The 16,387-nt window shown below is 38.0% G+C and overlaps 1 protein-coding gene and 1 long non-coding RNA gene across 2 annotated transcripts in view; one reads left to right on the top strand and one right to left on the bottom strand.

The window, feature by feature from the left end:
• TENM2 (teneurin transmembrane protein 2) overlaps positions 1–16,387 on the top strand; it is a 1,590,996-nt gene that overhangs the window by 799,846 nt on the left and 774,763 nt on the right. The window lies entirely within an intron of this gene.
• LOC121078202 lies at positions 11,049–14,970 on the bottom strand. Its single transcript, XR_005824492.1, has 2 exons — positions 14,936–14,970; positions 11,049–11,293 (listed from the first exon to the last, which is right to left on the bottom strand). It is a non-coding gene; the product is annotated as an uncharacterized LOC121078202 (long non-coding RNA).

Raw genomic sequence — 16,387 nt, 5'->3', positions numbered from 1 at the left:
GTAACGGAAGACTGTCGTCCTTATTCTCTTGCTTCTTTGCTACTACAAGTATTTCATTCCGTGTATTTTTTCTATCACTTCTCACTGTTCCTGCATTTTCTTTTAATTTGCCTATTCATTTTCATCTTTTGACTCCTAATTTGTCTTTAATCTCACAGCCCTTTGCTTGTAACACACAGCATTACAAGGGAAAGATAAAGCTGAGTCCTTCCTCCTTCTCTCCACCCTTTCCTTCTCTAAGTGTTGGCATTTGCCCCTCTCCAGAGACAAAGCTTGTTCCAACCCCAGCTGAGGGCAGCATGTAGCAGTTGGAGCAAATTCAAAACTCATCATCTTGTGGCTCTAGCTATGGGGAGAGTAAGCTCAGCAATATATTGCTTTGTTCAGTGCAATTAAAACAATCTGCTGCCCTTGCCAAAGCTCCCTTGCGCTGGGGAGGAGGTTGGGTGACCAGAAAGGGGGATGGTGCAGAGCAAGGCTGGGAATGAAGATGGCTGCTGCAAATTAGTGGATTAGGTTTGGGCTGTCAACAGCCTTCTCTCCTACACAAGCGCGTGCTTTACCTATGACTACAGCAGTCATCAAGCTGGATAAATGTGTAAATAGTAATTGACTTATCTTGACCCATTGTTCCATTTCAGAAACAGGTTATTTAACAAATGAATGTCAGATGCTTCCCTTAATTTACGAATTGTGCTGCTACTGCATGGGAAGTGTTATGACTTTGAAGTTAGGGTTTAATAACAGAGGCTTTGTGTTTGTTACTATCCATTATGGGCATGATTAATCCTGGTTGAATACCACACATCCACATGGGAATCTTATACCAGATTAGCCAAATGTTTTTTGTTGTTGTTCTGGAAATGGTATTAGTGGAATGTTGTCCATTTGTGCTGTGAAGTCATCGAGAGGACAGCGAGAATACTCTGTACAGCTGCCATTCCCATTTGAGTTTGAATGTTTTCCCCTAGTATTGTGATGCCTTTAGACTTCCATTTTGCACACAGTTATTACTGTAAGCGATATATTCAGCATTTATCACTTCACATAACAGTTATGTTACCCGAAGACTGGTTTATGTAATGCACTATGAGATATGAAGGTGGATGCATTTACTGCGAAGTGGCAGATCATGTGTCTGTATGCTCTCTTCTATCAAAAATGGGGAATGCAAAAACAAATGTAGAAACTTTCAGATTTATAGCTTTCATTGTGGTAAGAAGCTCAGGAAAAAAAAATATTACTGTAATCAATGTCTTTAGTTTGATATATTCCCACTCCAGTTAGTGCTGAGTGTCTTGTGTGTAAACTTTTCGAAGTAACATAGATTTAGAGCTTTATACTGCTCTTTCATGTCTTGGAGACCCCAGCGTTTTAAAGAGGAACAAGGGGTTCACGTCCGTTTGGGCAGGATGAAGTCTCCCATGGAAAGATGCTCCTTTTTCCCAGCCTGTGTGGCCTCACGGGCAGCAGGGCTCATGTGTCACTGGAAGCTCAAATATTTTGCTGCCATTGGTTTCCCATTGATTGCACAACGCAAGAAGCCTAGAATGCTTAAAGCAGTGTTTTTCTGTCTTTTGGGTGTGGATGCAGATTACGCAGCTTTCCTTTCTCTGTGAGCTGCCATTTGTGCTGGACACCATGCCACAGAGAGGGGAATACATGTACCCGAACTATGGACAGGCGAAAAACTACTGTCACAGCAAAGAACTTTTTAACCTGTCTGTATATGTCTGAACTCATAAAGTAGCTTCTGAAGTCTTCCATTTCTGATGACTTTGAATCTCTGCTGAGGCCCTTTCTTTCTTGCATTGCGCTGCCTGTGTTGTCTTGTGGGAATCCTGGTGAGGAAGAATCTTTCATAGCCGTGAGTCAGCTGTGGTGCAGTTTCCTCTGCATGGCCAAGTAACGTTGTTTACTCCTGATGCAGTAAGGTTCAGGCCATCGCTGTTTTTAAAGAAACTTTTTTTCCAAAGGGGCATTACAGTCTCATTTTGTAAGGCTTGTGTGAGTCTTGATCTAGGGGAAATTATTATTCAGAGGCTCTAAAGAAATGACATGTGACATTACTGCTGTCCTCACTTGTACCAAGTAGTTTTTAAATATTTGCCCTCTGACCTTTGTCTTTATCACTGATATTGGATTGCTAGCTGCCCTTTCTGGAATTCTCAGCTTCTTTTAAATCTCACAAGATGCTTTGTCCATCCCTCATCCAAGTCTGAAAGGTCAGGGACTACTAACTCTTCTACATATATTTTAGGTCAGAATCTTTCATTCTTTCCCATGTTGTTAATACAGGGTTTGGTGAGACTAACTCAGATACAGTCATTGTGCAGATAATCCTATGTACTCAAATGGCAAACAAACCCTTATGAATTATGATCGGCTTGAAATTAAGATTCAAATATTCTGGTTTTATTGTTCTTGGAAACTTGTGTGTTTGTAGTTCCAGGTTTGTGTCCACAACCACGAAGAAAAGAAATTGAAGTTTATAGCTTGCATAGCCGATATCTAGAAATAAGACTCTAAGAAATAATAGTGATAAAAAAAGTCTGCTTGGTGAAGTTGCAATACTGTTACAAGGCGCAGGAAGCAGATTCTGGCTTGCTGGCTTTGGTCATCCTTTCTACAGAATTAACATTTACTTCTTCAATTTACTTCTTTCTCAAATAACTTTTAATTTCTTTCTGGATTTAACTCTCCTTGAGGTCAGTGCCTCATGAAAGTTTTTTTCTTTTTTGGTTTGTTTGGTTGGTTGTTTTTTAGCATTCTTAAGTATACTAAAGCTCACAGATGTGAGCCACATGAAGTCCTCCCATTTTAGGCTAATTTTATGCTCAGAACTGCATATGATAGTATTTTCTATGTATATCTTGGTGGAATATAACATCAAACCATTGAAAGAGAAGCTTCTTTTGTGTAATCATTTTAACTTTGTGGTAGATTTCTTCAACAGTTTTCCCGTAAACTGTCATAATAATTAAAGTCTGCAAATGTTACTTTGGTAGATGGTGGCATCTTTGAGGAACTCTATTGCCATAAAATATTCCCCCCTTTTTTTTTTGTAAGTATTGCAGTTTTGGATCATAGATGGTCACATTGTGGATATGAGCGACTAAATATTCTCACTGTGATCATTGGCTGTAGGGTGGGGAGAGATATCTGTATTCATTAGTTAGGTTTCTTCTCCAGATACACAATTTGCAGGAAATATGTACATTAATGTTCATAAGCAAGTACATTGTTATAAGCGAGTGTCATAAATATTATATTTGATGTAGAGATTGAGCACACATTTAAACATACAAGATTTTTTTTTGTGTGTGTGTAGATATAAAAATACACCACCATTTATGATGGAAAGTCAGCTACTATTTATCTGAACCAAGAAACCACCCCCAGAGTTATCAGGACTACCAATGTTTTTTTTCAAAATAAAGGTATAACTGAGTAACTTTGCTATAATTAATTTTATTTATCTGATGATTTGTGGCCTTTAAATTTATTCCTCTGATAGTGTTGTGGTTTAACCTGGCACACAGCCACTTGCTCGCTCTCCCCAGGTGGGATGGGGTAGAGAATCAGAAGGGTAAAAGTACTAGAACTCAAGGGCTGAGTTAAGAACAGTTCATGAGGTAAAGCAAAAGCCATGTGCACATGCACAAGCATGGCAAACCAAGGAATCCATTCTCTACATCCCATCAGCAGGCACAGGTGTTCAGCTGCTCCCAGGAAAGCAGGGCTCATCATGCTGAATGGCTGCTTGGGAAGACAAATGCCGTCATTCCACATGTGTCCCCCTCCTTCTTTACTCCAGTTTTATCTTTGGCCAGCTGTCCTGGTCCTGTCCCCTCCCTGCTCCAGGTGCACCCCCAGCTTTCTCACTGGCAGGGCAGCACAAGGAGCTGCAACATCCTCAACTCAATGGGACACTGTTCTGCAACAACCAAAACATCGGAGCGCTACTGCCACGGTTTTCATCAGAAGTCTAAAGCATAGCATCATAGAAGACTCTATGAAGAAAACTAACTCTGTCCGAGCCAAAATTCTGTCCCAGCCATGACAGACAGGAAAAGCATCTCCATCAGTATTAAAAAAAAAAAAAAGTTCATAGGTATATGGTATTGTAAAGTCAATAGTAGTCATGTTGACAATTACTTTCATTGATTTTTTTTGTCATTTTCTGTAGATGAATTTTGCTCAGAAGATGTTCTTATGAGGTAGGAAGATTCTAGAGCATAAAGCGAAGTGTGGAGACAGAATTATGTTGACCAGTGAAAGAACATTATTTCATATGTCGAAGTAATGAAAAATAATAATAATTGTACCTCCCAGTTGGCTGTAATTACAGCACTGGCTGCAGTTCATTTGAATAAACGTGGCTTAGAATTTATGAAACAATTTCTTAAGCAGCCTAGTAAAAATGTGCCTCTAAAAAAAGAGAAGGAAACATTACAGAGAAGTTTGGGATGATTTTTAAGGTTGTCTTTGCAGCATCATGGTTCAGCAATTCTAGGAAAGAAAATAAAAGTATTGCCTTGTATCTGTCAATATTTTTTTTTTTGGTAAGATTTCATAATGAGCTTAGGAAAGTTCATTGTGGGAAAATGAAAATTCATACAACTGAAAGGAAATGACTGAAGAAATAGTACTGAGAGACCTCAAGGTTGTAGTGGGAAAAAAACCTGGATGCTAACGTGCATAGTGATACGACTGCAAAAGTGGTCGGTTTTACCATAAGCAGCATGTACAGAGTCATCTTGGTTATGAGCAGAGGAAGAAGAGACCCTTTCAATAAAGTTCATGAAATAATAAACTCAAGATACCACATTACTGATAAGTCTGATTGATTATAATCAGCTTACAGAAAAGCAAGATAGATGACAAGGGAGCTAGAGTCATATTTAAATAACAGTAATGCTGGGGAAATGTTATGGGAAATAGCAGTTTCATTAGAGATTTTAAAGGAACGTATTGTTAATGTGCTCAACTACATTATAACAACGAATCTTGCAGTTTTGCTGCAGGACCAAGATGCTAAGGGCCTGATATTTTTTCAAGTGTCACAGTGCTTTACAGTGCCTGACAATGCCTGAAGTTTTCCTATCTATTGAACAAAACAAGTTAACTAAAAACTACAATGAAAGCAACTTAGGTTATACACATATTTATTATAGATTTTACATATATGCATATAAATTAAACTAGTAATCACTCTTCCTATATACCAACTTGTGGCCTTGGTTGAAAATTCAGTTCTTCCAAGCACCAGAGAACAATATCCCCAAGGGAATGGAAGCGAGCTCTGAAACTTGAACCAAAAAAATCTGCATGCTTCAAGTATGTTACCAGGAGTGTTTCGTGTTTCTTTTCGCCAAAAAAAGAACTTAACAGTTAAGTGCAAGAGGGTTAGTGGTTACCTGTAAGGGAAAATATTTATGTAATCTTTTATCACCAATCTCAAGGAAGTAATATAGATTTTTTCTATGCTATTAACAAGATTTAATCTCCTTTGGCATGGTCTCTGGTAACTTGGCAGGTATTTTGTCATTACTTTAATAGAAATAAAATTGGGTCTATTGGGTTCTGATTGTCATATCCTGTGTTTGACACAGTATTTGAATTGCCTAGTGTTATCTTATTAATTATGTTCGTTATAATCTAGCAAGAGTAAAAGGAAAATATTTTCACAGGGGATTCAGTTTCAGTTGGAGTCCCATAAGTTCTTGGTAAATGAAAACAGCGTAGAAGTTCTAGAAGCATTAGAAATATAGTGATAGGTTCAAATTATCTTCATCGTGGGACAATGAAAATTAGTACAACAGAGAAATGAAGACAAATATATCCATTTAAGGAGGCATCCAAACAAGCTCCATCTGAACAATTTTAGGACTTTGAAAAAAGTTATTCGTACTTAGCAGAAATGAAGCTAGTAACAGCAGTTGGATAATTGGTAATCTCAGATACAAGGGGACCATATGAGATGTTGTAAACATAAACTAGACCCTAACATTTGAAAGAGCATTAATATGAACAGGAATTATTTCTTCCATTGTATTTTGCTGTAGCAAGAGAGAAAAAAAAAAATCTGTATAAACTTGTAAATATCTACAGAAGCTAACAGGCTTGCTGTGTTTTTCCATTTGAAAATTGAAGAGAGTGCACTATTTTCTCAATCAATGTTTCTGAAAAGTGAAAAGAAACAAAAACCTAGGAAAAAGAAAGTAGAAAAGCCCCATTATACTATGTGAAAATATACTCTTTATATTTGTCATACAAGAAACAAATGGGCCCAGGTTTGCCCTTCTTTGTTTGCTGAAGTGATGTGTAAAGCTGTTAGATTAAACAGTAAGCAGAATGTTTTATAGAAATTGTTTCAGACATGGCTGCTGCTTACTAAAATTCTTGTTCAAAACAAGCCTGTTCTGTATAAAACAACAGTAAAGAACAGAGGGAGTGTTCATCAGGCTTTATCAGAAAGGGACCAAGACAGGAAAACAACCTTTGTTTTCATAGCGTTCTTATAAGAACAACCTTTATGTAGCCTGTGAATTTAGACTTCTTAAAAAGTAGATTGTGACAGTATTGAAGAAAATGTGGCACCAAACACTGGAAATACATCCTAACAGTATCTTAATTTTAGAATGTGTCTTTCAAATGTAAATGTGTTGAATAGGTTGCAAGATTAACACTAACGTTCTGATCTGTCTTCTTTCTCCTACTATTTTTCTGTATCTCTGGCATGTTCCATTGACGTTTTCTTGTAATATTCGTCTTAGCCAAAAATGAATGAGGCATTTAATCTCCCAGCACTTCTCCTCCTTCTTCCTCACCACTTTCAAAAACACGTTTCTTGCTCAGAGCTGCGAGCTAGCAGCTATTTTGGACTCTTCATTTTTTGACTAGTATGTCGAAATCTCACAATCTCCCTCAACAAATGCCTGGTGTCTGACTTACTTTCCTCACTGTCAACTTCCTTAACTGATACAGAATTTGCTTTGGCTTCTCTTCAATCCCTAATAAAAACAACAAGTTATTTGTCTGACCCAGCAATTTATTAGTGTCACGTCACGTCTGCAGATCTTAAGCAGTATGGTAGCAAACTCAGCCATCTCAATTCTGTTGCTCTTCAGCTCATTTATTCTTCTTTTAATCTTCCATAGCTTTTTCCTTTTTCTTCTCTTTTCTTAAGCCTTCCAGTGCCAAGCACCACTCCTCTTTGAATCTTTAGAGATGTTAGTCATACCACACAGATTTAACATTGACAAACATCAGTCTCAACAATTCATTCTAGTGCTTTTGCCAGGTCAAGATACAAAAAAGGAGGATGGTGACTGCTTATTGAAATGTATTATATTCTGTAACTGGAAGCATTCTAGTTTAAAAAAAAAAATCACAAGCATGAACTTTTCATGCCTCATTTTAATGTCAAAGCAATTGAATTATTTTTTTCTCAATCCAGCCATTAAGCCGATGGGGGGGGGGGGGGGGGAAGGGTTGATCAACCCAGGGTGATTATTTGAACATTTACCAAAATCAAAATGAATGACTTAAAGTTGTTGCGGATTGTAATGAGATAATTCAAATCAATTTCAGAATTTTTCAATAAAAACACAAGAACAGAATCGGACTGCACTAGGCTGCACTTAAGTATCATTCACAAAAACTGCTTTAATCCAGTGGTTTGAGGGATTGCAGGATCAGGAAAGATAAAGCCTTGAAAACGCCACCCTTCTGTTCCCACTGACCCACAGTAGCTCTGATTTAAAAAATGAATAAATAAATAAATAAACCCAAGTGACTGAATGAGTTTAAAACACGCTGTACTTTCTTTGAATTTTCACGTACTATATCCGTTTTGATTACTTTTTGGGAGAGGTGGGGTTAAGATGGATGGGACTGAAAGAAGTAAAGTATAGGTAATAGCTGTGAAGGAAAGCAGAGCTAATTTGAATGTGTGATCAACAATCCCATTTCACCCTAGTTTCTTTGGGGTTTTTGGATTGCATACGCACACATTCCCTGCCATCTTCAGCATCGAGCCCAAGGGGTCTTAAACAATATTTTAGGTAACCTACTAGACATTTCATTTTCTTTAAAAGAAACCAATTATGCTAGAAATTAATAATTAAAAATTATAAATAGAATAAAGAAAAAACATGAATATTATATCCTACAGCTACATTTTTCAGCATGGTGTGCAGGGAATTAGGTGCAAAAATCCCATTTATGTTAATGGATCTTGCGTGTCTAATTCCTCATACAGTACAGTGCAAATTTACCCCCTAGTGCCTTTGATGGTACAGAGACGAGCACAGAGAGGGAGAAGAATGAGTGATTTATTTGATGATCTGTCAATCACAGTGGCAACCAGAGAAAATTGCAAAGCTGATTTTAACCTCTGTAGAAACAGCTAGTTAGACCATATGCTTTTTTTCTCTTGCCAGATGTCATCATTCATCAATTTCTCATTAAGAAAATGGCATGCTAAAAGTAAAGTTTTTTTTGTTTGTTTGTTTTTTGAAGAGTACAGAAAATCAAACTGAAAAAGATGATGAAGCAGCCTTTTTCATAAGGGCAACTACTCAATACTCTTCAAGTTTTAGAACTGCAGGTTCAGACTGGAGTGTTAAAACCTGTCACTATCTAGTTTTTGAAGAAAGAGTTTGTGTATTTAAAATGTTGTCAAACTTGGAGACCATCAAAAATTTTTTATGCATTTATGACTCCTCTGCAATTTTGTTTTTCAGTGCCCTGTGCACTCCCTCTTAATTCTGATGATGCTTAATCATGTAGAGTCATCCACACATCCAGGGTGCAGTCTGAAATTTTTGTTGTTGTTTCTTAGAGGTGGAGGTCATACAGGTCTACTTAAGCTTATTCAGCCCATATGGGGTTGTGTGTTTGATATTTTAAAACAAACTAACTAGCAACCAAAAATCACTGACAGGTAATGAAAATGTTAAGAACAGAATAAGGCAGTATTTGTTCTTATTTTCTTGAAGGCTGTCAAAAGTCAGTGTATAAAGAAAGCTTTTTAGCTAAGTAAGTTGTCATTTTTGTTACTACACTGGTTATATTTATATATAGTTAAATAGCTCTCTTATTTATTTATTTATTTTCCCTCTCCCCTGATGTGTGCTTAAAAGCATCCCGGAGAACCGTAGGACATCATTTTATAAGTGTAACATACCCTCTCTTCTTGTATAAATAACACCAACATGTTGTAAGTGTTTGGTAGGATGCTGTTAAACAGCTGTTTTGTTATTAATATTTTATTGCCTTATGTTTTCCAAGATATTTTGACACTTGCTATTATTTCAAATGAAGCTTTTCTTGGAGTTTTTAATGGTTTGTGTATATATCTAGACAGTTTCAAGATCTTGAAGCTGTCACAACATGTTAAGTAGGCAAATCAGCTAACACAGTAGTCTCAAGAAAGATAATTTTCTTTGCGTAACTTCAGTCTGCATCATTTTGCATGACTTATTAACAGGAACTGACTCACTGACAAACAAGGGATATAGCTTATAGAGTAGAGGGTGTTTCAGCATAACTGTCTTCAAAAAGCTAAGCACTGATCAAAATTCTGAATTTCCTTTTGCTGACAGGCAGTTTAGAATTTGCAGATGCTGCTTGTGGTTAAGATTTTAGTGGAAAGCTTTTCACAGCTATTTTACAGTTTTTGTATCTATAAAGTGTTTAACTTTATAGCTGTCAGACCTAATACATTCAACCTCCCCCAGTAGCTGAGATCTAAATTTTGAAAGGTGATGTCTGCAACTGTAATTGTTTTAGCACTGTAATTTTCTCTTTTCATTTACTCCTTCCCTTCCTGGAAGTGGGTGGGACATTGAAGGTCGGAGTAACAGTGAAAGTGGAGAGTGACGGCTGTTTATTCACAAAACTAGATACTGTGCATCTGGTCAAAAATGTATGCTGTCATTATGCTGCATTGCTATTGATCTCCACCCTTTTCTCCTGATGACACCTGTCCTAAGGATAAGGGTTGATTCACAGCCTGTGATAGCTTAGCACTGAGTCTCTCTTTGCCAAAGACTGCTGATTGTTCTGAATTACGTATGGCCATTAGCTTCCTGATATGAACTACTATTGCAGAGCAGAACACCAAATTCCATTTATCTAGGAACTTGTGTTAGACAAAAGAGCTGTCCTGGAGGTGAAAAGATCACTGTTCTACCTGTAAAAGCAGGCCGCAGTTCTGCTTTTTTCTACCATCAATTATAAAGCTAGTGAAGAGTGAACAGTTTTCCCTTCTTATGTTCTATACCAAAACAAAAGTTTGAAAGAACTATCACTGTTCTTTTCTATCTGTTTTTTTTTTTTTTTTGTCATGTGCTGTGATAGCGACTTCAGAAGAGAAACTGGCACTTCTCTCCACTTCTTAGCAGATGGTGGCTGTTTTGAACAGTCATATGAAGCTTTAGTAGCAACTAGCCTAATTCTGTGCTTGAGAGCTTTCATGAAAAGCAAAGAAAAGGCTGCCTGCATGCTTTATAAGCAATTAAGAAGCTAGAAGTCAATGCTAAATCTTTGTCCTCTTCAGGTAAAACTCCATATTAACTTCAAAGACTGTGACAGAGTAAAGTCTCTAGGATCGAACTTCTGGCAAATAAAGATTTGATATTTAAATCTCTTTCTGTAGCCATTATTTTGCTTAGTTCGAAGAAGGCAGCTCTTCTCACAAAATAAGATTTATCGTGAGGACTTTGAAGTTTAAAAAATACGAATGAATACATTTGACTTTTTAAATATTTGAACAGTTAACATGACTCAAACTGCCTACGTGATGACACTGACTAAACAGAGGGTATCTTTTTCATACATATGCGTTATAAGAACACAGATAGAGTCTACTTTTTCATTGCTGACTGGGTACTGTGTGCTGCCTCAGCAACACAAAAAGGGTCCTTTGTATGTTGAACAATTGAAGTTGTTTTTTTGCTGTTGTTGTTTTTCTTTCTTTTTCTCCCTTATGAAACTTCTCTGCAAGCCTCAGAGCACAAAACATGCTTCGAATAGAAGTGTGATTAAGGTACTATAACATTTATTAATCCCTGATGCCAGAATGGTGCCTTAGATCTGTCGGTAGCTGCATCCCAGATGTAGCATGGTCCGGTTTCCTCTGTCAGCTCCAGTTCCTGATCTGGGCCCAGGAAAGCTAAGGACATGGGTGTGTGCTGTTGAAGATGTGTGGAACAGGAGAGTGCTAAGGGAGGTGTTTGCAAATGACTAACTGGGTTTCATCAGCTGAAAGCACTTCATATCTTCACTGAAAAGGGGAATTATAAAACTCAGAAAATTGTCACTTGAAATAGTAGCTTGTAAAAGCTCATGGCAAAATCCTTCCATGAAGTACTTGCCTAGAGTTTGTAATGAATCTAAGTATACACTACAATATAGACAAGCTTAGAAATCTACTTTGTAGGAAGATTTTCAAAAATATTAAGTACTGCTGAGTTCCCATATTTGTTTGCGTAGGATTGAAGCCCTGCCTGTTATGCTCAGGATAGTGGCCTTGTGGGAGTAACACTTAGTCTGTAGTATTTGTTCTTATTCATCATAGATGTTACTGAGTCCTTTCTTTTTGTGTTCACGTGGTCTTGAAGAATTAATTCAGTGCATTATTATGTGGAATACTTAGTACTATTTTTCCTGACTGATTTAAAGGAACTACTTAAGTACAAAGTCCTGTGTCTTTCAGCACACCTGTTACGTTTGCTGGATATCTCTAAAAACACTGCTGCTTGGTTCAGCTCAGGTGGTTGAATTCTAGGAGGAACTTAAAATGACCACATCCCTGTTTTTAAGTGGAGGTGAGAATAGACAGAAATTGACATCCTTAAATGCATATTTAGTGCTGGGCTTCATACATGAAATGATTACCTTGTGTTAAAGGTTGTGCATCACTGAAAATATACCCTAGCAAAACACCCTTTGCTAGTCTTGTCTCCAGGTGCATGTTTACAACAAAAAGCCATTTCAGATCACACAAGTCAACACCTAGCTTCTTTCTACTCCCTTGAGAGTAGAGAGCAGTGGTAGTTACTACTACAAATGGTGTGGGAATTTTTCTTCTCCTTGGCTCATTTCTTCCTTCATCTTCCTCCAGCTTCTTCTGTTTGTTAAGAGGCCTGTGTCCTAAATGGTTGTGGCAGTAACGCTGGTCAGCTGCTCTCAAAACACATCGTGAAGGAGGAGGTACCCAGAAATCTATTTGCACATAGCTAGGCAGAGTGCTTCATATAGCCAGGAAAGGGTGCTTTGAACTGATGGCAGTGAAAGAAATCTCAGAGTCCTGTGATTTAAAGCAAGCACCCTGCTTCAGGGTGTATAGCACAAGGATTCATAGACCAACAGGACTTGTTCTTCCCCCCTCTGGCAGCAGGAGGTGCTCCCTGCGTCCCCTGGGGTAAGGTCCACCACTGGGGAAGAAAAAAGAACTGCTTTACCACCCAAGTGAGAAGTAGGTAAGCAGCTTCTGTCTGTGCCTTTTGTCTTCTTAATCCTGGAGGGGCATGGGAAGAAAGGCTTTCTACAGAGTGGTGAACAGGGTGGTGTGACTAGAAAAGTATGTGTTGCAGGGTATCTAGGGCTGGTTACTGGTCCCGCCGGTTTCAAGGAGCTGAGCCATAGCAGCCAGCCCTATGCATGACCAAGCCCACAGCTCTAGTCCAAAGCCAGCAAGTCATGCTAAACACTGATTCCTTAAATTAAATTGTGTTATGGGGTGGATTTGTAAGCAAATACATAAATCTGTTCATTATGAATAAAGATCTCTTATCTTTTTACAAAACTACTGTTTTGTGGTGAAAATATTGCTGAAAATCCCAGCAGCTGAAGGAGCTGGGATTGTTCAGCCTGGAGAAGAGGAGGCTCAGGGGTGACCTTATCACACTCTATAGGTACCTTAAAGGAGGCTGTAGCGAGGTGGGGGTTGGTCTATTCTCCCACGTGCCTGGTGACAGGACGAGGGGGAATGGGCTAAAGTTGCACCAGGGGAGGTTTAGGTTGGATATTAGGAAGAACTTCTTTACCGAAAGGGTTGTTAGGCATTGGAATGGGCTGCCCAGGGAAGGGGTTGAGTCACCATCCCTGGAGGTCTTCAAAAGACGTTTAGATGTAGAGCTTAGTGATATGGTTTAGTGGAGGACTTGTTAGTGTTAGGTCAGAGGTTGGACTCGGTGATCTTGGAGGTCTCTTCCAACCTAGATGATTCTGTGATTCTGTGAAAACTAGTATAAGCTTTTTTGACATTCTTCATACATTTTAGTAGGTTTCTGTCAGTCCTTTCTTGAATCTATTTTGTAAAGTATTTACCAAGAAATCCATTTTGTTTCCATAAAACCATGTCTGTTACCTTTAAACAATTTTGATAGAGGTTTAAACAGCGGTAAAAGGTATTGTGAATCCCTTTTTCAGAGCTAGAAATTGGTCCAGCTTAAATCCTACAAACTGGGAAAAAGTTTAAACAATAACAAAAAAATACATGTATTTCACAGAAGTATTTTTGTATTTCCTAACTAGTTATGATAATTTCTTATCAGGGTTCTGGTTTAGCCTCGCTTTATTAAAGGATGGAAGATGCTGAGCTATCTGTGTAACTCCAGAAGACATATAAACCAGTTCTTTGCTGCCTAAATAATCTTGTTGATGTAAATATACAGATGTGCTTAAAGCTGAATGCAAATATTTTGCTGGCTGAATGCTGCCATGATAAAATGGAGTCTAAGTCTGTAAGATGGGAAAGAAAAATCAGGGGAATGTTGTTCCACAAAATTCAAAAATTTGATTTGTTTTAGGCATTTTAAATGCATTTCCCTAGAAGTGGCTACCATTCCCAAGTTAGATACTGCAAAAAGGGGATGGCAGCCAAGGGCTCACTTTTCTGTTGTTGCTTGGATTCCCTTGCGAATGTACCTTGTAGCAAAACACTTAGGGAGCTATTTTTAAAATATAAACCTGAACCCAGTAGTCAAAAGAGAAGCATGTGACAGTGAACATGAAAAAGCTTAAACATACAAAGTTGCACTTGGAAGTTCACCATGTACCTGAGGGCTTTACTAAATGGCAAGCTCAGTTACAGGTTTTCAGTGGTGGCATCAGTCTGGTCCCACTGCCCAGGTGCAGCTGCAGCAGGAACAGCATCTTGCTAAACGGGACAAAGACCAGCTGGTGGATTTTATCTATTGGCTTATCAAGGCTTTTGATTCAGGTTATGATGTGTCACGGTATTTGGTAGTGCTACCATTATGGTGCTGCATTGCTGGGATACCTACTGTTCATCTGCCTTAAAATAATCGTAGCACTTTTGTTTCCTACCCCTGCATTTTGACATTGTACCACGGGCAAATGGATGTCTGCTGTCATCTTGATCTTTGAGCATTTCATGAATCAAATACTCACTTAATTGCAGTAGGCAGAAAGAGATGAAAGGAAAAGAAACAAAGTTTACTTTAAAAGTAGTGTGACAGGCTCATAATAACATTTTCTAGGCTTTTAATAATCAATTTATAGAAATAACATGTTGGCTTAGTGGAATAATTGTATAGTCTACTAGCCTCCCTGGTCCTAAGGAGTTAGTCCAGCATTGATGTTCGGGTCAGTGCTTCATTGTGGTGCAGAGACGTAAGCATCTGAAATTTGATTTAGTTTCTTTTTTTCTCAGAAGAGGGGGAACAAAGTTTCCAATGGCCATTTAAAAAACTGAGATAAAAAAAAAAAAGTTCAAGTTATTTAGCTTGCTGGTTTAATTCAAGAACAGAGAAGAATTCAGTTAATCAAGTTTGTTTTCTGTTAGATGTTTATATGAATAGATGATTCATCTGGATTTGATTTTGTGAAATGTATAAATAAATTGCCTCATTAAACCAACTTAGACAAATTGGAAAACAAATCTCAGCATTGTCCTTACTTTTGCTGGTATTAGGTGTGCAGAGCAGATAAGCATCTCATAGGGACATACACAATGCTCTCTGTAACAACAGGAAGCACTGTTACATCATTTTGATGTCTCATTCATTCCATTTTCTTGCCATGCCCCACACCTAGAAATACCTAGTCTTTACACAGAGATTAAAGCAGAATTAATACAAAGCAAATAGAATAGCCATTTTCATCTTTTATTCCAACTCTCTTTCGTTCCACACTATTTCCAGTGAATCATTTCTGAAATTATATTCTTGAAAGCAAGAGCGATTTTTTCCTTGTATTCTTTTCTGACGTTCATTGTTCTCAGGAGGTAGAAGATTCAGAATGCTATAAAGGAAAATATCACACCACAAGTTGTAAATAGGGATAATAAACTTGATTATTTTTTTTTTCCTTTTAATGCATTTTAGCTGGAAATACTGGGACCTGGAGCACAAAGATTACTTGATTTTCCATTGTCAGTGATTCTTGAGCACCTTTGAACAAATATGTACGTTCTTGCTGTCCTTTAAGACTGTTTTGTGATATGAATTATTTTTGAGTTGAAGTTTTGAGTTTTAACAGGTCATTTGAGGTGAGAAACCCAGATGCCAAGGGGGATGAAAAATTCTATTCTAGCAGACGACTACAAATGGTTTGTGGCTTGTTTATGGGGCAGTAGATGCTCATTCACTGTAGGCATTGTATCTGAAATTGAGAGTCATAATCACCAGAAGAGTTCAAAGGGGTTTTGAAGCATCAGTCAAGAACAATTCACTTCCTCCTGTGTCAGCAGTGGTTTTATTCCTTTAGAGAGGGGAGAGAAAACACTGGAAATGTACAATATTTTTAATTGCTGTTTGCAATTTAATCTATTCTAGATGGAGAAGTGTAGACTGACTTAGAGTCATGTTTTGTTGCCTTATGTTGAAGGAAGTGGTTTCACGTAATGAGAGATGAACCAATATGGACAGCAAAAAAAGAAATGCTGGACACACAAGTTCTCTTTCACAAGACAGATCTTTGGTCCGTGATTTGGGATGCTTTCTGAACACACGGTAGAGGTATACTATTGCAGCTTTAGTAACTTTAGCTGCTTTATTCCTCTTTCTCTGTTTTGGGGATCGGTACATAGTGGTTGCAAAGCTCTCCCTGTTGTTCTCTGCCAGTCCTGTTCCAGAATTACCGCACGCTGTGACAACCATAAGGTGTGGCTCCATTGTGAGCAGGTGGAGACAATCTGAAATTTCATCTCAGGGTATCATTGTGCACCAGCTTAGAGGAAATGATCTCAGGGTGACCAGCGCTGGAATGAATGGTCCTACTCTGCTCCGCCTGTAAGCTGTGTTTTTACCTTGTCTGTATAACGACCATCTAGTGACCAGATAGGAAGAAAATTAAAACTATGGATCTAGTCAAAAAATTACTGGTTAAGGAGTGTGCCTGATGTGGAGGA

This window comes from Cygnus olor, chromosome 14 (genome assembly GCF_009769625.2).
Source record: "Cygnus olor isolate bCygOlo1 chromosome 14, bCygOlo1.pri.v2, whole genome shotgun sequence".
Lineage (NCBI taxonomy): Eukaryota > Metazoa > Chordata > Aves > Anseriformes > Anatidae > Cygnus > Cygnus olor.
This window is presented reverse-complemented; position numbering and strand designations above follow the sequence as displayed.